This window comes from Eurosta solidaginis, chromosome 2 (assembly GCF_040869045.1).
Source record: "Eurosta solidaginis isolate ZX-2024a chromosome 2, ASM4086904v1, whole genome shotgun sequence".
NCBI lineage: Eukaryota > Metazoa > Arthropoda > Insecta > Diptera > Tephritidae > Eurosta > Eurosta solidaginis.
The window spans coordinates 215225256-215245570 of record NC_090320.1 but is presented as its reverse complement, the minus strand read 5'-3'; the positions used below and the strand labels follow the sequence as shown (position 1 = coordinate 215245570).

Genomic DNA, 20315 nt, shown 5'->3' with positions numbered 1-20315 from the left:
TAACGTACTTCACAGCACTACTATTGCTCGACAGATAGCGTGCTTAATCAAAACTGACTATCGCGCCTCTACTGTTGCTGCTTTTATACTGTGTGATTTCCTCGTTGCATCTTCTAGGTGCTTCCAGACTTTACTTAATTATTGGTATATAGTTATAACTACAGATGCACGTGTGTAGCTCTCATATGCACATGTATTTGTGAGCGACACTTCCACAATTACAATTGCATACTTTTGGGAGCATCTCAGATAAGATATCCGCATGTGTTTGTGTGTTGCTTCTCCGCTGCGTGTACGTACATATGTATAGACATAATGATTGATTAGTTTATGTAGATACATAATGATTGATTTATGGATGTGCATACAAGTCACCTTAGCATCAGCTTAGAGATGATAGTATCCCTTACTGTTGCTAATATTCGTCACAATATTTTGAGAGCAATATGAAAGAGAGCAAATAATCAGGTGAACAATAATTACTGACTTTCTTTCCTGTCACCTTTGATTGTTTGTGATTGCTTATGCAACAACAACAATAAATATCAGCAATTGTTATGAGTTCTTTGCGGCAGATATCAGACAGGCGGTCAGCCAACCATTCAGCCAGCCAGTCAGTCAGTAATCGCCACTCGGAGTCGGCATAAAACAAGTAGAAGCCTCCCGCCAATTTTTAGGAAAAGAAGAACGACGCAAATTGGAAGAGAGGTTTGGACTAAATCTCTTCGGATTACATTATTTTAATTAAAAGCCTCCCTCCAATTTTTAGGAAAAAGAAGAACGACGCAAATTGGAAGAGAAGTTTGGACTAAATCTCTTCGGATTATATTATTTTAATTTTTTAATAATATAAAGATACCCCAATGGATGATAAAAGATCCCGTTGTGTATACAAATCAGTTTTTATTCTAAACTCAGCCTGTTAGAAAATCATCACAACAATACGAATTACCTTACCTCTTCCAATAGTTTCCGAAAATTCAAAAGAATAGACAAGTGACAACAAAACTATAGTTTTGAACATTTTTATTTTAACTTATATAAATTTTGTATTCATTTAACTACGGATGTTATTCTGCATTTAATTTTATTTAAATTTATGTCCTAATTTGTTTTTTAATACATTTTCTAATACTTAAATTCATAATAATAATATATGCATTTTTTCATTGCATTAAACAAAATTCATACCTAAAATACAGTTGCATTACACGTGAATAAATATACCCAATGTTCATATCGTTGCATAAGTATTTATGCATTTCTATGTCAGCATTTAACAGTTTCATAATGAGACAGATTAGTTTCTAATAAATAATTTTTTTTTCTAATTACTGTATATGTACGCATTTATAATATAATACATTCAGTTGATTTAACATACAATGAATGTGAAAATGGACTTGTGAAAAGTAATGCATATGATTTTAATATGTATAAATGTATGCGTATAAATTAATGGATTAAATATGTACGTCTAATGAAGATTATGTTATTTGGAATGTTTGACCTTTAAAAAATATATAATTTGATTTATAAAGGAAAAACGAGAAAAATATACAACATATTACTACAATTATAAATTAACGGGTATGTTTGCGTGTTCCTTTTCCTGTTCAATTCATACGGAATAAATATATCTACTTCATTTAACCACTTTTATTTAGCTATCGGTGTCACCATTACATTGCCTAATTATCCTAATCATTGATTATACATATATGTTTGCTTTAAACTTTTATTCTACTGAAACTTTGTGCATTCCGGTACATATTTGCGTGTACGCCTATATCATATGCCAGTATGTACTTATTTATTTATTTGATTTTTTAGCTGATTAATTCATACTATGCGGTGCTGATGATTATGTTATTTTGTGTAATTTCAATTTAGTAGTAAACCATATTCATTCTCGTATTTAGTCTATTCTTTCCTTCTTTAGTTTCCCGGGTGTGTATATGAATCGTTTCTTGTTCCTAGCAATTTTTTTTTTATTTTATATGTTTAAATCTTATACAAAATATATAGTTACGTCGATTTTCTATAGATTTACAAAAATCGATCAATGAATGCTCTTGGTACTTTTGAAATTAATCAATATGTTGTCTCTCTCTTTTTCTAAAAAATGTATACCTCAATAAATCCTTTAAAGGTACAAGAAAAAACTGATAACGTTATCCAAAACGGATATGGTGGTATTTACATTCCCCCCGTTCCAATGAACAGTGATCCAGATACCGAAAAGATTCAACATGCAAATGCAACAACAAATGGATCCATATGGATCACATTCTTGTTCCATGTGCATGTTAAATTTTTATCGGTAACTGGATCACTGTTCATTGGAACGTGAGGATTAAGGGGCCAGTTAGTGACACAAATCACCTCCCCAGATTGCACATTCACGAGTTCAAAATTGCTTCGTTCTGCGCATCTACGTCACAGTTTCCCCTTGAGCGAATGAAAAAAGGAGGGAGAAAAAAGAGGGAGAAAAAAAAGAGCTAAAGGAAAAGGGTCAATTCATACGTCATAAAAAACAGCTGATCTAATATTTACATGCGTATTGCCCAATCTTCTTGTGTGATTTGTGAGTTAATGGTGACATAACCATAACCAGATAAAACAGCTGATCCAACCAACCTTATGGGAGTCAATTTAATCGATTAATGGTGCCATACCATAACGCTAAAGCTATAACCATATCATAGCCAACCAATTGGGTTTTGGGTTTTCGCTATATCCATAACCTAAAAATATTTGAGTTGGAGAATTTATTAACTTTTTTTTTATTTACTGTTTTGGATAAGTTTGACTAAGATAATAATTTTTTGTGGTATATGTTTGTGATTGTTTGCGTTTTCTTCATTTTTATGAAATTTTCACGATTTTTAGGTTAAGGCACCAATAACTGATGTCAATTTGATATGGATAAGTAAAAATATGGTTATGACTATGGCGTTATGGTTATGTCAACTTGAACTCGGGTTTAATTTACCTATTGTGGCGAATATTAGCAATTAGGACACATCACTATGCCGCTAGTAAACAAATGCTGCAGAAAAAATAGCAATGTAAACAGTTGTCTCAAAAGCTTCGCACACAAATAAACAGCAAACCAAGAGCACACACGACATTACTAATACATATACATAGATGACTACAGCAAATAAGATATGCAGAGAGATGAGAGAAGTAAACAAACAGCTAACTGAGAAGGCGCTTCGCAAAAAGTCTAGACCCTTGGAGAAAGAGGTGAACGAGTCAACTGAGAGTATAAGCAGCACAATCTAAGGAATAGTCAGTCAGTTTGATTTTAACATATTGTAAGTGAAGTATGTAATAATTTGAATTGTGATGTTCTACTACCAACAGTGAGTTTTCTTTAATCGACAGTTCAGTGTTTCGAACGGCAGCAGAAGGCAAGGAATAATCAAAAATCCTTAAGATTAGCTAAACTATGTATATAGGAAGTTATGCTTCAGAAACTATCGATTTCCTACTTTCCGATACCGGCTTGCGGATGTTTGTCGAAAAAAAATGGTAAAAACTTTTATATTTTATTTTTGTAAATTGATATTTTTATAAAAAATTAAATCCCAAAACAAAAAATATTATAACACGACTTGCGAAATGACCAAAAGCCTCCCACAGGTTTGGCTCCGCAAGCCAAATCATTAATTTATTTAATAAAATTCACCCATACACATATTTTAGCCAATATCTTCAGTTAAAAGGCCACAAAAAGTACATGTATAGAGTTTATATGTTTATGAAACATAAGTTCTTATAAAGTTTTCTTTCTGGACGCACACATACCATATAAAACTAGTAGCGCGATTCACTAACTTTTGCCATTTCTTAAATCGATATTTTTACCCTGGTCAATTATTGATTGTATTGTCGATTGAGCGGTTCACTAACTTTGTTTGCCAACACTTCGTTAGTATTTATTCAATTTGAGAAAACGTGGTTCTCTAATATTGAAATTTGATAATTTACGGAAAGGTCTAAGGGGAATTGATAAAAACCACTAATCAACCAGAAACCACAAAACCACAGAATTGTTAAAGTTATTGCTAAGCTATTTTACCGTTGCCAAATGTTGTTAAAAAAGTTAGTGAATAGTGATGCCGGTATACCTAGATTGCCTGCAGATGTTATATTGGCATACATATTTAACTGAAGCTGAACTTGCTGAGATCATAGAGATTGACCGTATGTATGTAGTATATAGTATTTTATTATGCATAATATGTATAAATGTTTAAAAAGAGATCGTAAATATGGCGGGTTCTTAAAAAAGCCCAAAAAGAGAGGTACCTAGGTTTGTTTTTAGTGATGGATATTCAACCTAGCAATGCCGATATTATGTGTAATAAATTGTTGATCCAATGTTCTAGTGTAAATGCATATGATGCGTTATAATTAAAACAAAATTAAAGTAATTCTTTTTCTTTGAATTATTTTATTATTTATACTCAAAGTTTTGTTACTAATGTATGTATGTTTGTATGTATAACACATTATAATCGAAATTAACAAGTTTATTTATTTAGTGCTAAATTTTTTTTCAGTGTATGTATATATGTATATATAGGTATTTTGTATATATATGTATATAATTTTAATCATTATTAATTTTTTTTGGTTATATTACATATGTCGTTTTTTTTTATAGTGCAGCTATAAATAGTCTAATATTTATTTGCTTTCCATTACATTTTCAGAATATTTTTACACCGCTTACAAGAATTTTGCAGCTATTGAAGTTTTTATGCATTAATGAGTGCCTATTCAGGCATACTCAGGTTTATACAATAACTGCCTCTAACATAAAACATCGTCTCCTCTTTCCAACTTATACCAAAATTATTCTTGTCTTAAACTTTGCAATAATAGTTGTTTGTATGAAAGTGTTGCTGTTGTTTTGGTTTATTCGTGTTTTTTTTGTTTAAATAAGTTTTTGGTTTCTTCCAATTTGGTCAATTGTTAACATATGTTGTTCTGTGTACCTTAAAAATTTTTATACAGGACAAAACATATAATATTAATAGATGTAATAAAAAAATTTAAATTGTTTTTTCTTGTTTTGTTAAATACAGATTTTGTTTACCTTTTGTCACTTATATATTAATTCAATAGTTTTGCTTATGTTTCGTTTTAATTTTGGTCACCACTGAATTATAATATTTATATATATATATTTTTTCAACTTTTTGCATGCTATTTGGTATACCTTATTTATTTTTAATACCCTTAATACATTAAAAATTAGTAGTAATAGCTATTATTGTTCTTAATATGTCTTTAAATATTTTAATAATAGTTTTAAATATGAGTTTTCAAATTCTAAATTTTATTATCAATATTATTTTTGTCATAAACGCCAACGAGTTTTTGTAAAAATAAAAGCAATATGTCTTACAAATAGATTTTATGTTATCATATATCTAGCCAATTTACACACATTTAGGCAAAAAAGGGGATAATCACTTAAGGGGATATACATAGCATAATAGAGTAGAAAGCTTAAGAATTACTGAATGACAAAAATGCAATCCAAAGATAGTATTATATTTTTGCTGTAATGTGTGTGTTCAAAGGTGAAATAAAAATAAGTGTAAAACTCTACTAGTAAACAAATAAAAAAATAATCTAAACATTGCATGAATATAATTACGTAATAAATATTTTTACAACATAACAACAAGCAAAAAAAAAAAAATAAATAAATCACACCTCTTAATTAGAAAGAATTACTTAAAAAAGCAACACTTTTGTTCATGACACGCATAACCATATAACAATATGAATAAATAAAAAATAAAACATACATATGTTTACATACTAGTTATGCGCTTTTATTAAAATAGTTATTATTATATATTTTTTTTGGCTTCCATGAGCCAATGATATTTTCTTATTGAAATCACGGGTGAAGTTTAACTTTCTACAATAATTTATTTGCATTAGTTGTTTTTTTTTTTTGTCATGAAAATAAAAAGTCTGATTCAAATTTTTATCATACGGTTACACGAAAATCAATTTAAAGTCGACTCTAAGCATAAGTTAATCTGCAACTTTTAACAATGCAATTTTTCGGAATTCATACTATTATTTGACGTTGGTGAAACATTTGTATTAACTTGGGAATCGTTAAAGTTATCAAATGGCGAATTTCGTTAATGAAGTTAGTGATTTATACTATTCATTAGCTTAAATATCAATAAAATTAAATGTTTTAGTAAATATATAGGATTGGTCTGTTCGAAAGACTTTGTAAGCGCCATTTTCTGTACAACCAGTCTGCTTGCAGACTACCGCTAATATTATTATCTTTGATTGCTCAAACACCAAATATTCCAATGCACGGTTCCAAAGGCCAAAAATAAAAACATCAAATTGAAAGTTTGTCACCAAGTGTGTCGTTAGTATCTCTTATAAGAACAGCCTTTTAAAAGGTATATTTGGTTTTGTTGTATTCGAACTGTACTCTTTAAGAATAGCTTTAAAAGTGAGGTTATGGTATTAGTTGGTTTTTGCAGTGTCAGCAAGTTAAAAATAAAGTGCAAGTTTAAGTTATTTAAAAATACATAAAACATCATTGTATTGAAATAAGTAAAAATGGCTATTGAAGCCAAAGGTATTTACTTCATTCTAAAATAATTTTAAAGTTTTTGGCTTTATGTGTTTTTTTTGTTATTTAAAATTTCACCAGTCTTCATTAGTGTTTATTTGCACGAATATTTAAATTTCAGCTAAAGGTTTAGTTGGGTTTCTCACCGATCCTCACGCTGGGACTTATATCTTATTATTAGCCAAAGTCTTAAGATTATAAAGTTTTAATATCAGTTGCCACTTTCTGCCACTAACTATATTTTGCGGCAGTTTACTGATAGCGTCACCCTGATTATTGTCGTATGTTATATGTGCTCACATGTAACATACGACATTATTTTATCCAGTTGACGATATGCAAATGTAAACTTTTGTGTGTGTTTGTTGTTTTGTTATTATTATGTATGCCAGATCTTTTAATAACTTCAATTTCTTTACTTAATCCTATTAAACATTGTGTTTGCGATAGATACATCTTACCACTTTTCCCCTCACATCTACACTCAGAGAAAAAATCGTTCTAAAACGAACGAAACAAGTTCAAAATTAAGAACATTCGTTGACAAAAGTCTGTTAAGTACGTTTTTTCTTAAATCGTGACCGATGGGATTGTTTTAAGAACAATTTTTCCAAGCACACCGTTCGTATTTTATGACCAGTTTGGTATTGATGAGTGACACTTCTGTACTCATTTCAAGCACTAATTGGGCTTGATTTAGGATTTTTCGTTCTCACTCTTCGAGAACGATTTGGGTTCGATTTAACATTTTTCGGTCTCAATTTAAGAACGGTTCGTGCTTGACCTTTGGTGGGAGGGGAAAGTATTTTTTTAAATATATTTATTTATTTTTTATTAACAATAATTTTTTTGTCATAAATAAAAAATATTTATAACAAAAAAATTGTTATTTAAATTCAAAAGTTTAAGAAAAAATGCATAATAAGCATTTTCTCTTAACTTTCTCTTTTGAGAAATTATTCTTATTTGAAGATGTAACCTGCATATATACTTAAAACATTTCATAACAAGTTTGAGAATTACCTGTGCATATGTAAATGGAACTGAACGAAAAATAAGAATTAAAAAAAATAGAACATAAAAAAATTGTTTTAAAAAAATTCAGAGTTTGACGGGGAGCGAACTCGCGCCACACGATCGCAAGATGAACTTCATAGCCGCTGGGCTATTACAACTGCTTGATAGCTGGTGCCAAATGTTGTATTTAATGTTGTAGTGCACACGAATTGTACCGTTTTTTTTTTTCTTGGGCTTAATTTAAGAACATCGTTCTCATTAATAGAACACTTGTTCATATTTTAAGACCAGCCGTTCTGTTTTAAAGAAAATGGTGTCAGTTCAAGAACAAGGTTATTGTTTTAAGAACAGATCGTTCATTTTTCAAGAACAAAAAAGTAAGAACATGAAAAGCTTGAATTGAGTCCGGTGGTGCTGGATTTTAGAACGGCGTTTTTCTCTGAGTGTACTTACTTTTTGTATGTATGCGGTGAAAGAGGGTGGTTGTGGGTCGGTGTGAAGCTATCACCCGCACCAATTTTATGAAAAAATAATTCTCACATATTTGTAAAGCCGTGACCAAAGTTTTACGTTGATATCTCTACTGGAAGTATTTTTGGCCACCAACTCCCTATAAGCCCAACCAGTGTGCAATGTCATATTTACCACCAAAAATCATAGTTTGTATACTCACTGGAAAAGGTATAAAAAACTGTGTTCTACTTAAAAAATAAATGTAAGGCGCAATAACCTCCGAAGAGATCTAAGGCCGAGCTTCTCTTCCAATTTGCGTCGTGCTCCTCTTGATTTTTCCCTACAAATTGGCCGGACGGGACCTACATGTTTTTATGCCGACTCCGAACGGCATCTGCAAGGCAGATGAGTTTTCACTGAGAGCTTTTCATGGCAGAAATACAATCGGAGCGCTTGCCAGACACTGCAGAGGGGTGACCCCGCTTAGAAAAATTTTCTTCTAATTGAAAAATCTTATTTCTAAAATTTTGATGTTGCTTTGCCCGGGAGTTGAACCCAGGGAATACGGTGTGATAGGCGGAGCACGCTACCATCACACCACGGTGGCCACCACTGTGTTCTACTTAATTATAAAATTTACATTATTGCATTCCTGAATATTTTTTTAGTGCTTACAATATTTTTTGAGCAGACCATTCATATATATGAAACAATTTACTAAATCAGCCGCTGTACATTTTTCGTTTTCTGTTATTATTTTCATTTTAAATTAGTTCTAATAGATAAAACTTTCCTTCTCCTAATAAAAAATATTTAATTAAAAAGTATAAATATATATACAGTATGTATTTTTAAAAGTATGTTGCACAATAAAGTTTATACTCTTTGTTTTATGTTAGTCTCATAAAAGGGGTAGATAAAAAAAAAAAAAAAATACCAACATGAAAACACGAAGCGTGTTTGAAGGATTTTTTATGATTAATATAAACATTTGTAAAGCACCACATAATCAGAAAATGACTTTGCAGCCAAAATAAATCACTTTGACACTATTAAATTACTTTAAAATGAGAATTCGAAACAAACTAGAAAGCCATAAAAGCTGCGACTTGCATTTAGCATAGGTACGATTTAGGTTTTTTTACATCGTTTGTTTTGCAGAACAGGTCTGGTAGTAAATACAGTCAGTTAGATTTCAATTTCACGCAAGTGGTATATCACTAACATACGCCAGTGTTAGGTGCGTTCCCTCACAGTCAGAATTAGTCTGCAAAAGAGTGCGTGAGAAATCTTATTTTTTTGTTTACTTATCAATACCGATTATTCGTATATTAAGAAACAAGCCGTTGCGTATCAATTCGAATTAGACTCACTGAACATAAGCTGAATGCGTCGAAACCCATAGGGCACAGAAAAAAAATGTCCCTTATTTTTAATGAAAACTAATGTTAAGAATATGGAGACTAAATTTTAATTTTTTTTGATATCAAAAGTTTCATTATTAACGTTTAAGTAGCTTCATATGTTTTTTTTTTAATTTTAAATATATGTAAATATAGAAAAAAATGTAGTTATAATTTACATTACAATTGGAACAGAGATGACAAAAATAGCAAACAATATTATCCATATACTGTTTGCACTATATAATTACATATTACGGCTTGTATTTTTAAAATATTACTTATGTACGCAATATATATTTTTTTTTGTTTTTTGATAGATTTTCATATCAACAGCTGAAATATTAACCCCTAAATTCGTAAAAAATAAAATAGGTTTATAAACCTTTAATGTATGAAAACTTTTTCACTTAATCTTAAATTGAAAATTACTTTTTAATATTTGAAGTAAACAAATAAACAATAGAACTGTTAAACAAAACACAAATTTTTTCTTTCCAAACAAATTTTATTAGATCCGAAAGTACGCAATTTGAAAACGGAATTCAAGAGAGATCATTGAAAGTTTAGGTGTTTAAGTTTAAATCAGTGACCGCAAATATTTTCAAATAATAACTAGAGACTAAGTCCATGCAAGTAAATGCAGAGGAAGGGAAGGCGCGCTCTTTGTTAAAAAAGATCAGTAGTGGAATTCATTAACTTATAACGATGCGATTTGTCGAGATTTTAATTAACGATTTTTTCGCTTGCCTTATCGATTGTACTATTCACTAACTTAGTTTTAACGACTCGATATAAATGACATTTAAATTTCGTTTTAATAGTAGAAAGGTGGCAGCACAGCTTAACGAAACCTAAAAAATGCAAAAAGCACAAAAGGAATGCCAAAAATAAATAAATTTCGTATACTAACTGCTTTTTTGTGAAGTTTTTACCTATTTTAACAAAAGGTAAGTAAATACGGTATTAATTTCTTTTTTTTTCTCTGTTGATATCGCAGTTATTCTTGTACCACTTGAATTGACCATCAAGTTGACAAATAATATCATGAGCCAAGTCTGGGGTTAGTCGGTACAGCTTTAGAAACTCCGATGCATTCAAGTGGAATGGGTCATCTACTTCTCTAAGAATGTGTTTGTCCACTGGCAATGGACTTAGTAATTCTGCATCTTGTGATAAAATATACGCCAAATACTCAATTGCCATTTGATTTATAAATAAAGCCGCTTTTCGTATTTGAAAGTATTTAATTCAAGTTCCGATTTTCTTTTTTAACTAAAATTGCCATAAATATTAATTTCGTGATTTTAACGCAGCCAATTTACTTGCCGTTTATTTAACATCACAGCTGATCGTTGATAAACGAATATCGATACAAAATAGTTACTGAATAACGAAATCGTTATAGTTATCGATTCGCAAATAAAGCGATGGCAAATGTGGTTAAATAAGTTAGTGAATTCCGCTACAGGTGGTGAAAGTTCTGAAATCGTTTTTAACTGAAACGATTAAACACCCATACAGTAAGAACCCAATGTATCAACTAATTTAATATCTTTTGTATAGCCCTTACATAATTAAATGAGTTGAAATTTGTTACCCTACTTAAAAAGAAAATGATCCTAGGGCTAGTTTAATAAGGATTTCAGTCTGGCCAAAACCTGCGTGAATCCACGATTTCAATGGGGCATATGCATAGTCAAAATAAAGTATGTGCTTGAAGTTAGTTACAGATTTTTGACATAATTTCCTATGGATTGTTTGTCAAAAAAGTTGAAACATACGTTTAAGTACCCACTATATTTCGACTATGAATATACCCAAACTAATTAAGTCTGTCATCGCGATTGATATAGCTCCATCCAGACAACACTGAAAGCAGATCAAGATTAGAAGAGGATTAAATAGCTACCTCCGCTCTATAATGCTTATGTTGGAGGACAACACGTGAAAAACTGTCAAAATATAGCGTTCTGACTCAAACTGGGAACTAATTTTAAAATCGGAAACATTTCAGACTACCAAACCCCTCATTCCAATAGACAGTGATCCAGATCCTATGTGGATCACATCCTTGCTGCATTTGCATCTAAATTGAAGTAGTCAAACCAAATTGGCATGAAACGATACGCGTAAATACATGCATATACATATACTTTTAATCCGATACCAAGAAAATTTGTAAATAATTTTTTTGCACCGAGTGCTGAGTAGGTATCGGAAAATAGTAGTTTTATCGAAAAATGATTTATCGGCAAATGTATCACCGCTCATCTCTTTCGTGGGAAAGGTGCGACACCCCGCATTGATTAATTTGATTATTACGTGTTAAAGAAACGACCTTAACACTTGGAATTGTTTCACAAATACGGTGAATATACTCTGACACATATCTACGTCCATCCATTATATTTATTCCAGCTGAGGTGATATTTTCTTAAATTAGAATATTAAAGAGCAATAAAGGAATGGAGGGTAACGATTAACAGGGTAACGATTATCCGAAGTTGTAGATGGTGATTTAGAAAAACAAATCCTTACTCCAGTATTAATAACCCAATGGCAGAAATAAAAAATTTCCCCCGATAGCTTTAAAAGGGCGATTGCCCCTTACAAAATAACCCTGGGTACTCAATACCGGCCATGTGTATTGCCGGTTTCACATAAACATTTTTGATGCGTACCTTCGCCAGATATATGAGTTCAATGTATGGCAGGAAATATATCTTGCTACACAAAGTATGTGGATTGTAAAGAGGGGCAGAAGGTTGAAATATTGTTAACTTGAGGTGGATTAACATAAATGCTTTTGTCACTTTGACACCTTGACACGTGGGGCTTCCACATGAAAAAATGAAACACATTCCTTCGAATTGACCAACGAGCTTATATAACTCCAGATTAGCATAAAACTCAAGCTTTACATTTCACAAACTTTGTGTAGAAAGATATATATAGGCGGAGCAACGCAGCAGGGCGTTTTATGTAAGTCTGCTTATTAGTGCCATCAAATCGAAGCAAAAGTTCTACATAAGTCCGACCTATGTGTTTTCAAAAAAAAGCATGATTGTTTTACTGTTTTTCTTAAATATCCCTCCACAGAAGTCATAATTTTGGTTTCTGTCTTCGGATTATTGATACCGAGGAAAAACCGCGGCTTTTGAAACTTATACAGGCATTTTCGAACGTGTTTAGCAGTCCATCCCAGTATAAATTATGTATTACAAAATAAGTACCGATATAAGTAAGAATAGATACTCTCGGTCTGATACTGCTACTTGGAAGAAGGTATTGATACTTCTATGGTATCTTTACATGCCTGAACCAAATATATTGGCGCCAAATTTACCTACTACAATGTGTTTAGGGGTTTAGAAAAAAAAATATTTTTCTTGAAATAAACAGTAAATAATTATAATTTCTCTTTTATGATAACTGTTACTTGCGATCACTGGAGCATAAATAGATACAATATGATACAAAACGGTACAGCACAATGTATATAATTAGCATATATAATACAAATTTGTTTTTTATACAAACACTATAACAGGAAGTCAACAGTTATTGAGTTTTATTTGTATTTTTATTTGTTATTAAACTTATTTCTAGTATTATTACTATTTTTATATTATAATGTATTTTTATTTATAACTGATTATTTTTTTGGGCTGAGATTTTTGTTGTATTTTTTTCTTTTATAATTTTGCCGGAATCGACTCGACTCCAAGCGGTTAAAGCCACATTAAAACAACCGCCACGAGCTGTGAATACGTTGTTAGTTTATAGCCATACGTACATATATATTTAGATATAATGATGAGTTCACACTGACTGCTTACTTCATTGTTGCATATACATATTGTATATTTTTGTTGTTTTCCAAAACTTTTCTAGGTAGTTTTGTTACGGTGTATTTGATTGTTGGATTCAAGATCGACGTCGAGGCCCTGTTTTAGGCCATTTCTTTTAACTTGCTTATAAGTTTTTGTATATTTTGTTTGCTTGGGTTGCGTTATTATCGAATATTTCCTATTTAGCTTATACTGCGAAAACAAAAGTTTTTTTTTTGGAAAATCTTTTGGAATTTTTTTGTATATATTTATGTATATATATAGGTATATATTATTTATGTATGCATATGTTGTTCTTCAACATCAGATGGTTTACGCCATATGCAGACTTGCTTGTTGTGTTTCAGTGGAGCTTATGATGAGCGTTTTGTCAGTTGTCACTTCTTTGGTACTTTGCCTTATATGTATGGATTGTATTGTATATGTATATATATATATATATTCAGTTTGTGTAGTCAACAAATAAATTTCTTGCTTTAGGTTTATTTGTTTTTGACGGCATGCTTTTTTGTTTGCTTGTTTTGTTTTTTAGTTTCTTTCACTTTCTTATTTAGTTGTTTTTAAGCACCACTAACAGACAGCGGTGCTCATTTGCGCTAATGGGTAACTACATAAAAATTATGTATTGTATGTTTATATGAAAGTTGATTTTTTTGCGATTTCTACATGATTTCATTGTATTGATGAACAGCTGTTAAAAATTGTATTCTTAATTAATACAGGTATGTTTGCAAACTTATGTATAGGGCGTCTTTTTTTAAAGCCAACAAAAAATTTTCAATTATAAAAAAAAACTAAGACCTAGTAACATATAAGAAGACCATCTTCATTACCGTACTTAACTCCTAATCGTTAATGATATAACTAGATTTCCCATACAAATATTTCCCGTTGATATCGGAATTATAATCTCTTCTATAAATGCAACTTAGGCGCAGTTTTTTAGTATAAGTCGAACTCAGTTTGTCAGTTAAACTACGCTTAAACTTATTCTGCAGTCCACTTTAACGGTGCTTAGTGTCAAAAAAAGCCAACCGCGAAATCGCATATTCGGCGCTTTTTTTTAGAGTTATTTTAATTTTTGCAATTAAAGTTTTCCTCGCGTTATTGATAGGGAATTCTATTTTAACGCAATAATAATCATGTTTCTTTGCAAAAAAGAATGCAGACATTTATCTTATGTAACGTTACATATAATGCGAACAGCTATTTTAAACGAAATTTACAAAATAATGCATATTTTTGTTTGAAACCACAAAAGTTCGTTAATCAGCTTCTCCAATTTATTTGAACCACAAATGGCAACTATTGTATTCGCAACCTGCTCTCAATAAACGACTAGAGTATTCTGGATGAGATATTTTAACACTGTACTTAACCCACGTCTTTTTAAAATCTGCATACACAGATTCAGAAACTTGCTCTCTTCAAAAGCGAGTCCTTTTCCATGTTTTGAACAAAAGTAAGGCACGTGTTCAATTACAGCATGAACTTTAGGTGTAATACTCTAATTCCAAGTCCTCATAACTTGTTTTAAATTTATTAATATGCACTTTGAAATGCTGGTCTAGATTATGCGTAAAACAAGAGTTAACTGCCAGACCAAAATCTTGGAAACACTGAACGTATTTCATACATTTACGGCCATGTTTTTCTGAAACTCTTCTCAAAATATCTACATTTTTAAGCAGTTTTTTTCAGGAATTGCCGTTAAAAGAAGACTGTCCGAAGTAAACTTCACGATCTACATGGCATTCTTTACCTCATTCATTGCTTTCTATTTCCAATTCTTTTAGCGTGCTTTCATAAAGTTTATTTATAACGCCAAGTAAGAGATGAAGTTCCGGAGGTCGATCAACTCTATTATTTCAATGTCTTCATCAAAATCAAAGAGTGGTTTGTTTGCACAATTTAAAAAAAAAACTGAGCATGTTCTTGTTACCTTCGTTTTCTTCCCAAGCTCTAACATTTTTTAAGCAATCGCCAAGCGTTCTAAGCATACCGCACGTATTTAAATTGTCACTAGATACTGTACACCAAGTGCAAGGATATTTACTGGCATGACTCATAATGCCTATTAATATATTCGCCAAGTCTGTTGCAATTTTACACTTAAATTTATCAAGCTTTAATGACGTCCATAATAATGAAACATTTTCATAATTTTCTTAAGTTGACAATATCAATGATAAGAAGTAAGGAAGGCTAAGTTCTGGTGTAACCGAACATTACATACTCAGTTGAGAGCTATGGAGACAAAATAAGGAAAATCACCATGTAGGAAAATGAACCTAGGGTAACCCTGGAATGTGGTTGTATGACACGTGTATCAAATGGAAGGTATTAAAGAGTATTTTAAGAGAGAGTAGACCATAATTCTATGGATGGACGCCATTTAGGGATATCGCCATAAAGGTGGACCAGGGCTGACTCTAGAATTTGTTTGTACGATATGGGTATCAAATGAAAGGTGTTACTGTCCATTTTAAAAGGGAGTGGGCCTTAGATCTATCGGTGAAAGCCTTTTCGAGAAATCGCTATAAAGGTGGACCAGGGGTGACTCTAGAATATGTTTGTACGATATGGGTATCAAATGAAAGCTGTTAATGAGTATTTTGAAAAGGAGTGATCCTTAGTTCACCTTTTCGAGATATCGCCATAAAGGTGGACCAAGGGTGACTCTAGAATGTTTATAGGATATGGGTATCAAATGAAAGGTGTTAATGAGTATTTTAAAAGGGCGTGGGGCTTAGTTCTATAGGTGGACGCCGTTTCGAGATATCGCCATAAAGGTGGATCAGGGGTGTCTCTAGAATATGTTTGTACGATATGGGTATCAAATGAAAGATGGTAATGAGTATTTTAAAAGGGAGTAATCCTTAGTTCTATAGGTAGACGCCTTTTCGAGATATCGCCATAAAGGTGGACCAGGGGTGACTCTAGAATATGTTTGTACGATATGGGTATCAAATGAAAGGTGTTGATGAGTATTTTAAAAGGGCGTGGGGCTTAGTTCTATAGGTGGACGCCGTTTCGAGATATCGCCATAAAGGTGGATCAGGGGTGTCTCTAGAATGTGTTTGTACGATATGGGAATCAAATGAAAGGTGTTACTGAGCATTTTAAGAGGGAGTGGACATTAGGTCTATAGGTGGACGCCTTTTCGAGATATCGCCATTAGGGTGGGCCAGGGGTGACCCTAGAATGTTTGTACGATATGGGTATCAAACGGAAAGTATTACTGAGCATTTTAAGAGGGAGTGGACATTAGGTCTATATGTGGATGCCTTTTCGAAATGTCGCCATTAGGGTGGGCCAGGGGTGACTCTAGAATGTGTTTGTATGATATTGGTATCAACTGAAAGATGGTAATGACTATTTTAAAAGGGAGTAATCCTTAGTTCTATAGGTAGACGCCTTTTCGAGATATCGCCATAAAGGTGGATCAGGGGTGTCTCTAGAATGTGTTTGTACGATATGGGAATCAAATGAAAGGTGTTACTGAGCATTTTAAGAGGGAGTGGACATTAGGTCTATATGTGGATGCCTTTTCGAAATGTCGCCATTAGGGTGGGCCAGGGGTGACTCTAGAATATGTTTGTACGATATGGGTATCAAATGAAAGATGGTAATGAGTATTTTAAAAGGGAGTAATCCTTAGTTCTATAGGTAGACGCCTTTTCGAGATATCGCCATAAAGGTGGATCAGGGGTGTCTCTAGAATGTGTTTGTACGATATGGGAATCAAATGAAAGGTGTTACTGAGCATTTTAAGAGGGAGTGGACATTAGGTCTATAGGTGGACGCCTTTTCGAGATATCGCCATTAGGGTGGGCCAGGGGTGACCCTAGAATGTTTGTACGATATGGGTATCAAACGGAAAGTATTACTGAGCATTTTAAGAGGGAGTGGACATTAGGTCTATATGTGGATGCCTTTTCGAAATGTCGCCATTAGGGTGGGCCAAGGGTGACTCTAGAATGTTTGTACGATATGGGTATCAAACGAAAGGTGTTACTGAGCATTTTAAGAGGGAGTGGGCATTAGGTCTATAGGTGGACGCCTTTTCGAGATATCGCACTTAGGGTGGGCCAGGGGTGACTCTAGAATGTTTGTACGATATGGGTATCAAACGAAAGGTGTTACTGAGCATTTTAAGAGGGAGTGGGCATGAGGTCTATAGGTGGACGCCTTTTCGAGATATCATCATTAGGGTGGGCCAGGGGTGACTCTAGAATGTGTTTGTACGATATGGGTATCAAACGAAAGGTGTTACTGAGCATTTTAAGAGGGAGTGGGCATTAGGTCTATAGGTGGACGCCTTTTCGAGATATCGCACTTAGGGTGGGCCAGGGGTGACTCTAGAATGTTTGTACGATATGGGTATCAAACGAAAGGTGTTACTGAGCATTTTAAGAGGGAGTGGGCATTAGGTCTATAGGTGGACGCCTTTTCCAGATATCGCCATTAGGGTAGGCCAGGGGTGACTCTAGAATGTGTTTGTACGATATGGGTATCAAATGAAAGGTGGTAATGAGTATTTTAAAAGGGAGTAATCCTTAGTTCTATAGGTGGACGCCTTTTCGAGATATCGCCATAAAGGTGGACCAAAGGTGACTCTAGAATGTTTGTACGATATGGGTATCAAACGAAAGGTGTTACTGAGCATTTTAAGAGGGAGTGGGCATTAGGTCTATAGGTGGCCGCCTTTTCGAGATATCGCCATTAGGGTGGGCCAGGGGTGACTCTAGAATGTTTGTACGATATGGGTATCAAACGAAAGGTGTTAATGAGCATTTTAAGAGGGAGTGGGCATTAGGTATATAGGTGGACGCCTTTTCGAGATATCGCCATTAGGGTGGGCCAGGGGTGACTCTAGAATGTTTGTACGATATGGGTATCAAACGAAAGGTGTTACTGAGCATTTTAAGAGGGAGTGGGCATTAGGTCTGTAGGTGGACGCCTTTTCGATATATCGCCAATAGGGTGGGCCCAGGGTGACTCTAGAATGTGTTTGTACGATACGGATATCAAATTAAAGGTATTAATGAGGGTTTTAAGAGGGAGTGGGCATTAGGTCTGTAGGTGGACGCCTTTTCGATATATCGCCAATAGGGTGGGCCCAGGGTGACTCTAGAATGTGTTTGTACGATACGGATATCAAATTAAAGGTATTAATGAGGGTTTTAAAAGCGAGTGGCCCTTAGATGTATATGTGAAGGCGTTCTCGCGATATCGACCAAAATGTGGACCATGTGATCCAGAAAATAATCTGTCGGGTACTGCTAATTTATTTGTATATGCAATACCACTAACAGTATTCCTGCCAAGATTCCAAGGGCTGTTGATTTCGCCTTGTAGAACTTTTTCATTTTCTTCTACTTAATATGGTAGGTGTCACACCCATTTTACAAAGTTTTTTCCAAAGTTATATTTTGCGTCAATAAGCCAATCCAGTTACCATGTTTCATCCCTTTTTTCGTATTTGGTATAGAATTATGGCATTTTTTTCATTTTTCGTAATTTTCGATATCGATAAAGTGGGCGTGGTTATGGTCGGATTTCGGCCATTTTTATACCAAGATAAAGTGAGTTCAGATAAGTACGTGGGCTAAGGTTAGTAAAGATATATCGGTTTTTGCTCAAGTTATTATGTTAACGGCCGAGCGAAAGGACAGACGGTGGACTGTGTATAAAAACTGGGCGTGGCTTCCACCGAATTCGCCCATTTTCACAGAGAACAGTTACCGTCATAGAATCTATGCCCCTACCAAATTTGAGAAGGATTGGTAAATTTGTGTTCGACTTATGGTATTAAAAGTATTCTAGACAAACTAAATGAAAATGGGCGGAGCCACGCCCATTTTGAAATTTTCTTTTATTTTGTATTTTGTTGCATCATATCATTACTGGAGTTGAATTTTGACTTCATTTACTTATATACAGTAAAGATATTAAATTTTTTGTTAAAATTTGAATTAAAAAAATTTTTTTTTTAAAAAGTGGGCGTGTTCTTCGTCCTATTTTGCTAATTTTTATTTAGCACATATATAGTAATAGTAGTAACATTCCTGCCAAATTTCATCATGATATCTTCAACGACTGCCAAATTACAGCTTGCAAAACTTTAAATTACCTTCTTGTAAAAGTGGGCGGTGCCACGCCCATTGTCTAAAATCTTACCAATTTTCTATTCTGCGTCATAACGTCAACCCATCTACCAAGTTTCATCGCTTTAACCGCCTTTGGCAATGAATTATCGCATTTTTTCGGTTTTTCGAAATTTTCGATATCGAAAAAGTGGGCGTGGTTATAGTCCGATATCGTTCATTTTAAATAGCGGTCTCAGATGAGTGCCCAGGAATCTACATACCAAATTTCATCAAGATACCTCAAAATTTACCCAAGTTATCGTGTTAACGGACAGACGGACGGACGGACATGGTTCAATCAAATTTTTTTTCGATACTGATGATTTTGATATATGGAAGTCTATATCTTTCTCGATTCCTTTATACCTGTACAACCAACCGTTATCCAATCAAAGTTAATATACTCTGTGAGCTCTGCTCAACTGAGTATAAAAATGTTAGAGCTTGGGAAGAAAACGGAAAAGAACACGTTCAGTTTTTTAAAAATTGTGCAAACAAACCACTCTTTGATTTTGATGAAGACATTGAAATAATAGAGTTGATTCCACCTCCGGAACTTCATCTCTTACTTGGCGTTATAAATAAACTTTATGAAAGCACGTTAAGAGAATTTGAAATAGAAAGCAATGAAAGAGGTAAAGAATGCCATGTAGATCGTGAAGTTTACTTCGGACAGTCTTCTTTTAACGGCAATTCCTGCAAAAAATTGCTTAAAAATGTAGATATTTTGAGAAGAATTTCAGAAAAACATAGCCGTAAATGTATGAAATACGTTCAGTGTTTCCAAGATTTTGGTCTG

At 33.1% G+C, this 20315-nt stretch overlaps 1 protein-coding gene across 4 annotated transcripts in view; it reads right to left on the bottom strand.

Annotated features, from left to right (window-relative positions):
* Window positions 1-1009: 1009 nt before the first annotated feature.
* Syt1 (Synaptotagmin 1) overlaps window positions 1010-20315 on the bottom strand; it is a 167048-nt gene continuing 147742 nt past the window's right edge. For all 4 annotated transcript variants that reach the window (XM_067767054.1, XM_067767056.1, XM_067767055.1 and 1 more), the window contains exon 12: window positions 1010-14055. The gene's annotated coding sequence lies outside the window, so the exon portion shown is untranslated. The remainder of the gene's footprint in view (window positions 14056-20315) is intronic.